Source organism: Heteronotia binoei, chromosome 21 (genome assembly GCF_032191835.1).
Source record: "Heteronotia binoei isolate CCM8104 ecotype False Entrance Well chromosome 21, APGP_CSIRO_Hbin_v1, whole genome shotgun sequence".
In the NCBI taxonomy this organism is placed as follows: domain Eukaryota; kingdom Metazoa; phylum Chordata; class Lepidosauria; order Squamata; family Gekkonidae; genus Heteronotia; species Heteronotia binoei.
This window is the reverse complement of record NC_083243.1, coordinates 30,062,063-30,076,082: the sequence shown is the minus strand read 5'-3', so window position 1 is coordinate 30,076,082 and position 14,020 is coordinate 30,062,063. Positions and strand designations below refer to the sequence as shown.

At 46.2% G+C, this 14,020-nt stretch overlaps 1 protein-coding gene across 5 annotated transcripts in view; it reads right to left on the bottom strand.

The window, feature by feature from the left end:
• BEGAIN (brain enriched guanylate kinase associated) overlaps positions 1-14,020 on the bottom strand; it is a 356,417-nt gene that overhangs the window by 40,055 nt on the left and 302,342 nt on the right. The window lies entirely within an intron of this gene.

Genomic DNA, 14,020 nt, shown 5'->3' with positions numbered 1-14,020 from the left:
AGATTAGCAGCCAGCCTACAAATGCCTTGCAGGGTATGCTGATCTGAATTCAGAAGCAGGTTTACCCAGACAGATCTTACTTCATATAGCATTTATTTATCTCATCCATCCTCCAAGAAGCCCAGGTTTGGCACACTTCTCCTTTTGTATTCTCATAACAATCCTATGAGATAGATTGTGGGGGTGGGGTGGGGGGGAGAGAGAGGCTGGCCAGGCCCATGGTTATCCAGTGATCTAGTGAGCTGCACAGCTGTGTAAGGATTTGAACTCAAGCCTTCCCAGTTCTAGTCTGACATCCACACAAGCTCTTTACTGATTCCCTGAATCTTTCACGGCTGGTAGCTCAACCAGCAGCCATCGGATGTCTGTAATCAAGGCCGTGGCCCTGAGTAAAATCATACTACTGATTTCCCCTGAGCCTCTCTTTCTTTTTTGCCTTAAGGCCATTCCTGCTCCACCAGACAAAAGGTCTGTCTGTTCCAACATCCTACTTCCCATGACGCTCAACTAGATGCCTGAAAAAGAGTCTGGGCTACGTCATACTGCTTTACCTCCAAATGTCCCATTACCCTAAGCTGCTTTGAAGGGTGGGCTCTGTGGCATTGTATCCTGCTGATGCCCCCTCCCATCCCCAAACCCCGCCCTCTCCTGGATCCACTTCCAGAGTCTCTAGGTATTTCCCAATACACACCTGGTAACCCTAGAGCCTCATGATTGGAGAGGGGAGGGGATCTGCAGCACCTGGTTTCTTCTCCTCTCCACTGGGACTTTCTGGTACACAGAGCCACTAAGAGAGGGGGGACGGGGTCAGGGGCAAAAGTCCCATGTGCCGAGTCAGCTGGTGGGCCCCTGAAGCCAGCACCATGCTGTGTTGAGTTTCAAATGCAGTTCTCCAGTGCAACCACTAGGGGCACAGGGAAGGCAGAGCACAATAATAGCAGTTGCTCTGCTTTTTTGCTAATGGTGCCATTCTGCAAAGTTTTACTCTAAAAAAAGGTAAAGGTAGTCCCCTGTGCAAGCACCAGTCATTTCCGACTCTGGGGTAACGTCACATCACGGCGTCTTCATGGCAGACTTTTATTTATTTAATCAAATTTATATCCCGCCCTTCCCTGACGGGCTCAGGGCAGCTAACAACAAATAAAAACAACATAAAATATTAAAACAAATATACAATAAAATCATTTCCATTATACGGGGTGGTTTGCCATTGCCTTCCCCAGTCATCTACGCTTTCCGCCCAGCAAGCTGGGTACTCATTTTACCGACCTCGGAAGGATGGAAGGCTGAGTCAGCCAGCTACCCGAACCCAGCTTCCACCAGGATCGAACTCAGGTCGTGAGCAGAGCTTAGGACTGCAGTACTGCGTCATGGGGCTCTTTTTTTTTTTTTTTACTACAAGGAGGCAAATGCTCGCATATCCTGCTGCTGCACCCATCAAAACCAAGCCAGCACTGGAACAAGGCAGGACCGGGGAGCACAGCGCATTCTTGCTACAGTTATTGCCAGGCTGCAGCCTCCTACAAGGCTGTATTTTCAGAAGTCCTTTCCTTCCACCTACCTCTACAGGGCTGTCTGTTCAGCCAGAGCTTACCCGATGGTGTATTGTAGAAAATAAAACAACCTTACATCTTTTCTTAATTTCTCTTCTTCTTTTCCACACTTTTCTCCATTTTGTTCCCTTTCTTTCATGATATGCTTTCCTTTCTTTCCCCCTTTCTAATCCTCCTTTATTTTTCAGTCTTAGGGTAAGTTCACACTACACTGAGGCCTTTTCCACACAGCTTAAGTACTCTGGTACGGCAGCTGGCCAGCTACTGAACAGTAACGAGTTTCTGCTGTCATTTCCCGCAGCTCAAGCAAAGGAAACCCCTTTGCTTGAGTACATTACAGCTTGAGTACATTACAGGAGAGCCAGTTTGATGTAGTGGTTAAGTGTGCGGACTCTTATCTGGGAGAACTGGGTTTGATTCCCCACTCCTCCACTTGCACCTGCTGAGATGGCCTTGGGTCAGCCATAGCTTTCCTAGAAGCTGTCCTTGAAAGGGCAGCTGCTGTAAAAGCACTCTCAGCCCCACCTACCTCACAGGGTGTTTGTTGTGGGGGGGAAGTAGAGAAGATTGTGACCTCTCTGAAATTCAGAGTATAGGGCGGGATATAAATCCAAAATCATCTTCTTCACTAATACTTTACCATGTAACAGTATATAATAATATCAAACAGGCACCTCTCATACAATATCGAAATGCACAGTAAGCAATGAACTTTCAATAGTACAATCAGAAATTGCATACAACAAAAATATACCAACATACTCCCAAGTCCATACTTCCATAAGTCAAAACTGCTCTCCAAAATCCTGTTGCAAATTCTCCAGGTAGCTACATGGAAAAGTCTCTGATGGTGCTACTCATGGAGATAAAAATATCCATTCAACTGACCAGTAATCAATGCAAAAGGTCTGGTTTCGGAATCTTGATCCACAGCTGAGCTTCTCTCACAGAGCAATATCCACTTAATGCATCATTTTACTAAAAAGAAAAGGCACTGGTCTGAAATAGCCCTTTTCTTTTTAGTAAAATGATGCATTAGGGGACTCTTGGGTTGCATCATCTTTTCCCCTCCCACTGCCCTGACCAGGCTAAACTGCCAGCACCTGTTGACAGTGACTGAAGCGAGTCATAGCGTATTAGGCCACACCTCCTTGATGTAGCCAATTCTCCAAGAGCTTACAGGGCTCTTAATACATGGCCTACTGTAAGCTCCAGGAGGATTGGCTACATCAGGGGTGTGTGCCCTAATATGCAAAGGAGTTCCTGCTACACACACACAAAAAGCCTGGAGTGGGTCTTTAAAAGGCCCGTATTGTATTCCTGCTGTTGCACTATTCTTCCTTCTTGCTGCTGTTGCCCTCAATGGCTCGTAATGGGATGCTGCAACGTTCCTTCTGGCTGCCACTGCCCTGTTGGGCTACCCTGTTGCTGGAATTGAGGGTTCCAGCATGAGCATCCTGGGTAATTCCTGGGGTTGTTCTAATAGTGGGGGCAGGGTCGGTGCTAGGTTTTCTGGCACCCTAGGCAAGTCACCTCCTAGCGCCCCCCTCCTCGATTATAAAAACAAAACTGTAGGGAAAATGAAGCGCACCAAACTTGACAATTTTCACATTTTTAATTTCCTGATATTTAATTTTAATTTTTTTGAAAAATGTGATGTTATAAAAAAATGTGAGAAGAAGTGCTTGCTGGCCAGGCCAGGAAGGAGGATGGCAGGAGAGGACGAGGTGGAAGCCCAAGTCGCACGTTGGGAAGAGGGGGGCAGCTTGGCTTTGCTGAGGGCAGCTTGGTGGTGGGAGAGGACAAGGCAGCAGCAGTCAGGAGCCAGAGCCGCATGTTAGGGAAAGAGTGTCCAGTGGCACCCGTAGGCAGGAGTCATTTTGTAGGAAAATAGGTGGTGGAGCTCATCCAGGGATTGTTATGCAGCTGCACCTACTATTCAATGGATAAGGAGGTGGAACTCTCAGAAGGAGGAGGAGGAACTCTCAGAAAGGTTCAGAAGCTGCGCTCCTGTGAGCTCCCACTGAATCTGAGGACTGCCCCTAGGTCAGGTGGTGCCCTAGGTGGGTGCCTACTTTGCCTACTTCCATGCACCGGCCCTGAGGGGGGATGGGCCTGCTCTTGGACAGGGCCCTTCAACAAATAGAAGTTTTAGTGGAAGAGGAATTGTGCTTCGCCACAGAGATTAACATGTCATATAGAGGCTATCCTATAGAGGATGGTGGGGAGTTGTTTTCTGTTGCCCCAGAAAGTCGGACCAGAATCAAGAGTTTTTGGCTAAACGTAAGGAAGAACTTCCTGATGGAGTGATTCCTCAGTGGAACAGGCTTCCTCAGGAGCTGGGGGGCTCTCCTTTGGAGGTTTCTGAACAGAGGCTAGATGACCATCTGACAGCAATGCTGATTCTGTGGACTTAGGGAGATCATGAGAGGGGGGGCGGGAAGGGTTGCATCAGTGCTTAGTTCTCGTGGCCCTTTCTTACACACCCAGTGAAATCACCATTTTGGGGTCAGGAAGCAACTTTTCTCCAGGAAAGTTTGGCCAGGGATCATGGAGTTTTTTTGCCATCTTCTGAGCTTGGGGCAGGGGTCACTGGGTGTAATATGATGATGATGATGATGATGATGATGATGATGATGATGATGATGATAATAATAATAATGCATTTGATTTATATCCCACTCTCCCCGCTGAAGCAGGCTCAGGGCGGCTAACAACATATAAATTTCAGTTTACAATAAAACATCAGTACAATTAGGTAAATAATTAATTACATAAAACCATCCTATTTAAAACTATCATTCACAATTTAAAATTAACATTTGTGGTGCTATATCTCAGATGTTTCCTTCAATAAGTTTGGTGGCTGGATATGTCTACAGCAGCTGTCTTAGGTCTATATTTAGGCGAAGGCCATTTTAAAAAGAGTAGTCTTGCAGGCCCTATGGAATTGATCAAGACTCCGCAGCGCCCGCACTTCATCCGGAAGTTGATTCCACCAGTGTGGAGCTACGATCGAAAAGGCCTGTTCTCGTGTGCTCTTCAATTTGGCCTCCTTTGGCCCAGGGATAGTCAACTAGTTCTTTCCCCCTGATCTCAGTACTCTCTGGGGCTCATATGGGGAGAGATGGTCCCTAAGGTAGGCAGGCCCTCAACCAGATAGGGCTTTAAAGGTAATAACCAGCACTTTGTAACGAACCCGGTATACAACTGGCAGCCAGTGGAGCTCGTGCAGCCCCGGCTGTATGTGCTCCCACTTCGGGAGCCCTAACAACAGCCTAGCCGCCGCATTCTGCACAAGCTGCACCTTGCGGGTTCAGCACAAAGGCAGCCCCATGTAGAGGGCATTACAGTAATCCAGTCTTGAGGTGACCGTTGCATGGATCACTGTTGCTAAGTCATGACGCTCCAGGAAGGGGGCCAGCTGCCTCGCCCGTCTAAGATCGAAACCTAGGTCCAGGGTTTGTTTGTTTTTTCTGTTTCAAACTTAAGCCCATCCCATAGTTTCCCCCTCATCCAATATTCTCAAGTCGATTATTGCCTAACATGTGGAATCTCTAAATATCCAGATATTTGCTCATATCTAATTTTGGAATTTTTTTTTTCTTTTTGAGCTGGCATATTGCCTAGTATAATCATGAGAGAGGACAGGGACAAAGAGAAAGAAGTGGCCATTCCTCTTCAGGAGAAATAAAAAGTACGGAAATGACTTTGGGGGAATAGAGGTTAAACGTAGCAATATAAATTAATGAGTAAGACAGTGGTCATGGTCCACTGAAACCTAAATGCTGTTAACCCTCATTTATTTCAATTTCTCTCACGGAAATCCGCAGTGACACAAAATCCTTACCTGTTGGCTGGACCATACCCATTCTTTTTAAAAAATTAATCATTTTATTGGCTGCTCCTTGTAACACAGTGAATGAAACACTGCATTAATACGTACCCAACCCATATTAAAGAAAAGAGAGCCAGTTTCGTGTAGTGGTTAAGTGTGCGGGCTCTTATCTGGGAGAACCGGGTTTGATTCCCCACTCCTCCACTTGCAGCTGCTGGAATGGCCTTGGGTCAGCCATAGCTCTTGCAGGAGTTGTCCTTGAAAGGGCAGCTGCTGTGAGAAACCCTCTCAGCCCCACCCACCTTACAGGGTGTTTGTTGTGTGGGAGGAAGATATTGTAAGCCGCTCTGAGGCTCTGATTTAGAGAGAAGGGCGGGGTATAAATATGCAGTCTTCTTCTTTTGCTCTGAAAGTACCATCATGCAAAGGTTTACTATGAGGTTAAAGGGACCTCTTGTTCCTAGGCCACCTTTTGATATTTTGCAAAACAAAGGAGAAAAAGCCAGCCAGAAAGGAGCAACACAAAGCTCATGGCAAACTACAGTCTGAAAATAAGACACCTTGGTTGGATGGTTCCCTCAGTGGTGCATTGATATATATTATTTTCTTAGGATTTGTCTTTTTTTTGGTGGGGGGGAGAGGAAAAACAACCTGTTACAGTTAACTCTGAGCTAAGATGATAATAAGCCTGTAGGCAAGGTTGGGGAGAGGGATTTCTGCTGTGGTTGAAAAATGTTGGATCGAAATATAGGGCTAGATCCTATCCAGCACCAATAGAAGGAGCTTCTCCTCCTAGCAGTTGCATGTGAGTGCTGGAAAGGTGATGCTTGAGATACAGGGACATACACAAACAAGCCACGCAACATGGGTGGCTGTAGTGAAGCAGGTGAAATGGTCTCTCCTGTCTCTTGATCAAGAAGAAGGTTTCTTCTTGCATGGGTTGGAAAGCATGCAAAAAATCCAATCAGAAACCCATGGTTTGGTTCCTATGACATTGTTCCCTATGACATTGAGCCAGTTTGGTGTAGTGGTTAAGTGTGCAAACTCTTATCTGGGTGAACCGAGTTTGATTCCCCACTCCTCCACTCGCACCTGCTGGAATGGCCTTGGGTCAGCCATAGCTCTAGCAGAGGTTGTCCTTGAAAGGGCAACTGTTGTGAGAGTCCTCTCAGCCCCACCCACCTCATAGGGTGTTTGTTGTGGGGAGGAAGATAAAGGAGATTGTGAGCCACTCTGAGATTCATAGTGGAGGGCAGGATATAAATCCAATATCATCATCATCTTCTTCCTTCTCCCTGGCCACACCTTTCCTTCAATGTGGTGCTCACTTCCTCTGCTGCTAGCAGCATCATGTACATAAGAGCTTCATGGAAAGCAATTATCTTGTGCAGGGGTGGCCAAAGTGTGGCTTCGGAGCCACATGTGGCTCTTTCACACATATTCCGTGGCTCTCAAAGCCCCCACTGCCCCGTCAGTTGGCTTGGGGCAGAAGACCTCTGCTTGAGACCCTAGACAGCCACTGCCAGTCAGTTAGAGTGGTTCCTCAGTGGACAATTAAGAGTGGTTCCTTAGTGGAACGCTTCCTTGGGAGGTAGTGGGCTCTCCTTCCTTGGAGGTTTTCAAACAAAGGCTAGAAGGCCATCTGACAGGAATGCTGATTCTGTGGACTTAGGCAGATCATGAGAGGGAGGGTAGGAAGGGTTTCATCAACGCTTAGTTCTCACGGCTCTATCTTACATGCCCAGGGAATGCTGTTCACCACTTTGGGGTCAGTCAGCAATTTTCCTCCAGGCTAGTTTGGCCGGGAGCTTGGAAGTTTTTTGCTGTCTTCTAAGCATGAGGCAGGTGTCACTGGGGGTGTGTGTGTGTGTGGGGGGAGGTATTTCTGAGTTTCCTGCATTGTGCAGGGGGTTGGACTAGGTGACCTTGGAGGTCCCTTCCAACTCTGTGATTCAATACTTGATAGACCAGGGGTCTGACTCAACAGAAGGCAGCTTCATGTGTTCAGCCATTTCAGCCAAATTTGTTTTCTCAAACTACCTGTTTTATGATCAATACAACCAAGGTCACTTATGTATGTGATCTCAGAACTCCTTTTTCATCTAGCCTTCTGACTAACTAAGCACTTTTGATGTCCTCCAGCCGCACGGTTAATTTGGGCTGTATTGGATAATCAGCAGAGTGCAATTCTGCCTCTACAACAGTTGAGGCTCTCAGTTATTATTGCTAATAATTTCCGCAGTGCCCATCACTGGACTATTTTTGTATCTAATTAGTCCTCACAATCAGGGGTGCCATTGAGTGGGAAGAGGCCCCAAAGACCAGCTTGCAAATGCATTCGAGGTTAAACAGTGAAGGGAAAAAAAAATATGGCAGCAATCTAATTTAGGAGTATCTGCTATGATTTAGGAAAAGCTGCTACATGCCTCATAAGAAATCAATTGAGATGACAGGAAGACAGTTTAGCTTGCTATAAAAACCTGATTACTATGGATTTTTTGCAGCATAAAGGTAAAATAGATGTAACTGGGCTACATCATGGCCCCCATTAACAAATTCCCAACAAGTATCGTTGCGCTTTTCAGAGCATAAGCAATAAGAACACTTATGTACTTCTGAAATAAAGTGAGGGCCAAACTATATTAGACAGTATCACCAAATTCACAGCCATTTTGAAGAGTTAGTTTCCACGGCCGGGACCCAGGGCTGGCCCTAGACTGTCCGGCACCCTAGGCAAGGCTAACTATTGGCACCCCCCCACACACAAACTTATAACGTCACCAAGTCACATGGGGAGCACCCAATTCAGCACCCCTACATGGCTGGTGCCCTAGACTATCGCCTAGTTTGCTTAGTGGCAGGACCGGCCCTACAGGGATCAATTCTGCTTGGAACAGAACACAGTCTCCTGCCTTTCCCCCGATGCACTGAGTCCATCTGCAACATTTTGGGTCAGGAAAATGTCATGGGGGAGGCAACAGCCTCTCTTCTCGCCCGCCATGTAGTGTAATCAGAATCAATTCCACGTGGATGCCGTCTCATCTAGTTTGGGCCCGAGGCTCTCTTGTAACCCCTTGAGAGTGTGGGGGCCACTTCACTGTCTTCTGATCCCACAGTACCTTCCCAATATCATAAGAAGGCTTCATGGCTTCTTTCCAAAGAAGAGATGTTCTTGTTCTTAGAGGCAGCGGAGTTGGCCTGGGAAGGAGCTCTGGTGTAGACACGAGCTACACAATGGGCTCCATTGTGTTTGACTTTATTTTCCAGCATAGGGTTGCCAGGTCCAGTTCAAGAAATAACTGGGGACTTTGGAGGTGGAGCTAGGAGCAAGGCTGTGACAAGCATGATTGAACTCTAAAAGGAGTTCCGGCCATCACATTTAAAGGGACCACACACCTTTTAAATGCCTTCCCTCCACTGGAAATAGTGAAGGATAGGGCACCTTCTTTCAGGGCTCATAGAATTGGACCCCCTGGTCCAATCTTTTTGAAACTTGGAGGATGTTTTAAGGAGAGGTGCTGGATGCTATGCAGACAATTTGGTGCCTCCAAAAACAGATACCTAGACATCAATTCTCAATTATACCCTATGGGAATCAATCTCCATAGGGAATAATGGAGTGCCCAGCAGACATTTCCCTCTCCTGCCCTGCTTTTTGATGACCCTGAAGTGGGAGGAAGGCCTCCAAACCAGAGGATCCCCTGCCACCAACTGGGGATTGGGTAACCAAAAGAGTAACGTGGAAAAGTGAAGCAAGAACAAAGCCCAAAAGCATCCACGAAAAACCAGCCTCAATTATGAAAAAATTGACAAATTTATACAAAATACTTCCTACATAAGCAAACGATACTTCTTATAAATACAAAAACAATCTGCAGGAAAAAAGTTGAGCTATTACTACGTATGAATGATTCAAGATTGATTAAGCTTGTTAAAGCCTCGTGTGAAACAGGGCAATATGCACTTCCCTGTTGCGAAATTGCCCTGTGCTGCTTATCATCTTTAGACCTGTCTTTGCTGAAAGGACTGTCTAAGCATCGGACTCTTACTTCATGGCTTGTTTAATTTCTTCCCCGGACTTCCACCACAAAGAAATGAACTTTGGCACTGAATGAAAGGACTTTGGGTTCGGGCTATCTTGTATTTGTATTTATAAAAAGTTGGTTCTTGCACCAACCGGGGATTAGCAACCCTATTCCAGCAATATGCTTTCTGGTATCTTTACAGCTGTAGTCGTTGCTGTTTCATCTAAAATACACAGGAGAAGCTGACTCTGTAAAGGGCAAGCTATAAATAAGCGATTTGCTTGCATGAAGTGAAGACTTCCACTACCTCTACCATAGGCCCGGTGGAACATCTGTTTTACAGGCCTTTGGAATTGCAACAACCCCTGCAAGGCCCTGCTCTCACTTAGGAGAGTGTTCCACCAGGCTGGAGCCAAAGCAGAAAAGGCTCAGGTTGAGGCTATGCTGATGTCCTTTGGGCCATGGAGCACCAGCAGATGTTGATCTATGGAGCGTAAAGCTCTTTGAAGGACACACTAGGAGAGATGGTCCTTTAGATATGTTGTCCCAGTGTTCAACTGGGAGAAAATGCAGCTGGCAGAGCACTGATTGTATGTGGGCTCTTGTCCTAGTAAGGGCATGCACTGTTGCATTTTGGACCAGCTGAAGTTTCTGGGTCAATCTCAAAGGCAGCCCTGTATAGAATGAGTTACAGCCGTCTAGCCTGGAGATGACCATTGCATGGATCACTGGGGCTAAGTTGTAGAAGCATAGAATAGTAGAGTTGGAAGGGACCGCCAGAGTAATCTAGTCCAACCCCCTGCATGATGCAGGAAATTCACAAATACTTCCCCCCCACACACATCCCCAGTGACCCCTGCTCCATGCCCAGAAGATGGAAAAAACATCCAGGATCCCCTGCCAAAGTAGCTTGGAGAAAAATTGCTTCTTGACCCCAAAGTGTCAATCAGCATTTCCCTGAGTGTGTAAGAAAGGGAAACAAGAACTAAGCGCTGATGCAACCCTTCACAAGGGGAGAGATAGGGAACTAGTCATGTGACCTGCTGAACCTGGTAAAGTGCTGACATGGCAATTTTCATAAGAACATAAGAACATAAGAGAAGCCATGTTGGATCAGGCCAACGGCCCATCAAGTCCAACACTCTGTGTCACACAGTGGCAAAAAATGTTATATACACACATACACTGTGGCTAATAGCCACTGATGGACCTGTGCTCCATACACTGTGGCTAATAGCCACTGATGGACCTGTGCTCCATATTTTTATCTAAACCCCTCTTGAAGGTGGCTATACTTGTGGCCGCCACCACCTCCTGTGGCAGTGAATTCCACATGTTAATCACCCTTTGGGTGAAGAAGTACTTCCTTTTATCCGTCTTAACCTGTCTGCTCAGCAATTTCATCGAATGCCCACGAGTTCTTGTATTGTGAGAAAGGGAGAAAAGTACTTCTTTCTCTACTTTCTCCATTCCATGCATTATCTTGTAAACCTCTATCATGTCACCCCGCAGTCGACGTTTCTCCAAGCTAAAGAGTCCCAAGCGTTTCAACCTTTCTTCATAGGGAAAGTGCTCCAGCCCTTTAATCATTCTAGTTGCCCTTCTCTGCACCTTCTCTAAAGCTATAATATCCTTTTTGAGGTGCGGCGACCAGAACTGCACACAGTACTCCAAATGAGACCGCACCATCGATTTATACAGGGGCATTATGATACTGGCTGATTTGTTTTCAATTCCCTTCCTAATAATTCCCAGCATGGCATTGGCCTTTTTTATTGCAAACGCACACTGTCTTGACACTTTCAGTGAGTTATCTATCATGACCCCAAGATCTCTCTCTTGATCAGTCTCTGCCAGTTCACACCCCATCAACTTGTATTTGTAGCTGGGATTCTTAGCCCCAATGTGCATTACTTTGCACTTGGCCACATTGAACCGCATCTGCCACGTTGACGCCCACTCACCCAGCCTCAACAGATCCCTTTGGAGTTCCTCACAATCCTCTCTGGTTCTCACCACCCTGAACAATTTAGTGTCATCCGCAAACTTGGCCACTTCACTGCTCACTCCGAACTCTAAATCATTTATGAACAAGTTAAAAAGCATGGGACCCAGTACCGAGCCCTGCGGCACCCCACTGCTTACCGTCCTCCACTGCGAAGACTGCCCATTTATACTCACTCTCTGCTTCCTATTACTCAGCCAGTTTTTGATCCACAAGAGGACCTGTCCTTTTACTCCATGATTCTCAAGCTTTCTAAGGAGCCTTTGATGAGGAACTTTATCAAAAGCTTTCTGGAAGTCAAGGTAAACAACATCTATCGGGTCTCCTTTGTCCACATGTTTGTTCACCCCCTCAAAGAAATGCAACAGGTTAGTGAGGCAAGATCTTCCCTTGCAGAACCCATGCTGAGTCTTCCTCAATAACCCGTGTTCATCAATGTGCCTACTCATTCTGTCCTTGATAATGGTTTCTACCAACTTTCCCGGTATTGAAGTCAGACTGACTGGCCTGTAGTTTCCCGGATCTCCTCTGGAACCTTTTTTAAAGATGGGGGTGACATTTGCTACCTTCCAGTCCTCAGGAATGGAGGCAGATTTCAATGAAAGATTACAGATTTTTGTTAGAAGATCCACAAGTTCAACTTTGAGTTCCTTCAGAACTCTCGGATGTATGCCATCCGGACCCGGTGACTTATTAGTTTTTAATTTGTCTATCAGTTGTAGGACCTCCTCATTTGTCACCTCAATCTGACTCAGGTCTTTCAACACCCCTTCCAAAATTAGTGGTTCTGGGGCGGGCAAAAAGTTCTCGTCTTCTACAGTGAAGACGGAGGCAAAAAATTCATTTAGCTTTTCAGCCATTTCCCTATCCTCCTTCAGTAATCCTTTTACCCCATGGTCATCCAAGGGCCCCACTGCCTCCCTGGCTGGTTTCCTACTTCTAATATATTTGAAGAAAGTTTTATTGTTGGTCTTTATGTTTTTTGCAATATGCTCCTCATAGTCCCTTTTTGCCTGCGTGATCACAGTCTTGCATTTGATTTGCCACAGCCTGTGTTCCCTTTTACTAATCTCACTTGGACTGGTTTTCCACCGCTTAAAGGAGTCCTTCTTACCTTTTACAGCTTCCATTACTTTGTTTGTTAACCACGCAGGCCTTTTCTTATGCCTGTTTGTGCCTTTCCTAACTTGTGGTATGTATTTTATCTGAGCTTCTAGGATTATAGTTTTAAATAGCGTCCAAGCTTTCTCAAGGGTTTTGACCGTATGTACCTTTCCTTTCAGTTTCTTCCTCACATGCCTCCTCATCTCAGTGTATTTACCCCTTTTAAAGTTAAACGTGGTTGTGGTGGTCTTTTTGGACAACTCCCTATTTATACAAACGGTGAAATCAATAACATTATGGTCACTGCTCCCAAGCGGCGCAATCACTTTTACATCTCTCACCAAGTCTTGGGCATTACTTAGGACCAAATCCAGGATCGCCCCACCCCTGGTAGGTTCTGAGACCATCTGCTCCATAGCACAGTCATTGAGAGCATCAAGAAACTCAATCTCTTTCTCTCGACCAGAACACATATTGACCCAATCAATCTGCGGGTAGTTAAAATCACCTATTACAACACAGTTTTTACGTTTAGCCGCTATCTTTAAGCCTTCCATCATATTATAATCGTCCTCTCTCTTTTGATTTGGTGGGCGATAACAAACTCCCATAGTTAAATTTCCTTTTGGGCCCTCTATTTCAACCCAAAGCATTTCTAAAAGTGAATCTAATTCTCTGATCTCAGCCTTACTGGACCGTATATCCTCTCTGACATACAGAGCCACCCCACCTCCAACCCTTCCCTCCCTATCCTTCCGATATAGCTTATATCCAGGAATCACCGTGTCCCACTGATTCTCCTCATTCCACCAAGTTTCTGAAATTCCCACAATGTCTATGTTTTCTCCCAGCACTAAACATTCCAATTCACCAATTTTACTTTGAACACTTCTAGCATTTGCATACAAACATCTATAATTTCCCAGGCGAGCTAGGCCCGCCACCTTCCTCCTGCCGCCTCGAGACACTGGCAGACAGTCCATATTGTTTGTCACCTTCACAGTGGACAACTCCGGTCCGTTACCCGGTAGAAAAATAGCAGCTAACCCTTCATCTCTTTGAGACGAGTCCTCCCGAACCAGAGACATTTCATCTCCTGTCGGCTTTCCCCCAAGATTTAGTTTAAAAACTGCTCTGCCACCTTTTTGATTTTAAGCGCCAGCAGCCTGGTTCCATCCGGGGACAAGTGGAGACCGTCTCTTTTGTACAGCTCCCGCTTGTTCCAGAAAGCATCCCAGTGCCTAACAAACTTAAACCCTTCCTCCTTACACCATCGTCTCATCCACACATTGAGACTTCTAATTTGTGCCTGTCTCTCCTGCCCTGCACGTGGAACAGGTAGCACTTCCGAGAAGGCTACCTTGGAGGTCCTGGCCTTAAGTCTCTCGCCTAGCAGCCTAAATTTTTCCTCCAGGACCTCACGACTGCATTTCCCCACATCGTTGGTGCCAACATGCACCACGACCACAGGCTCCTCCCCAGCACTGTCTATCAG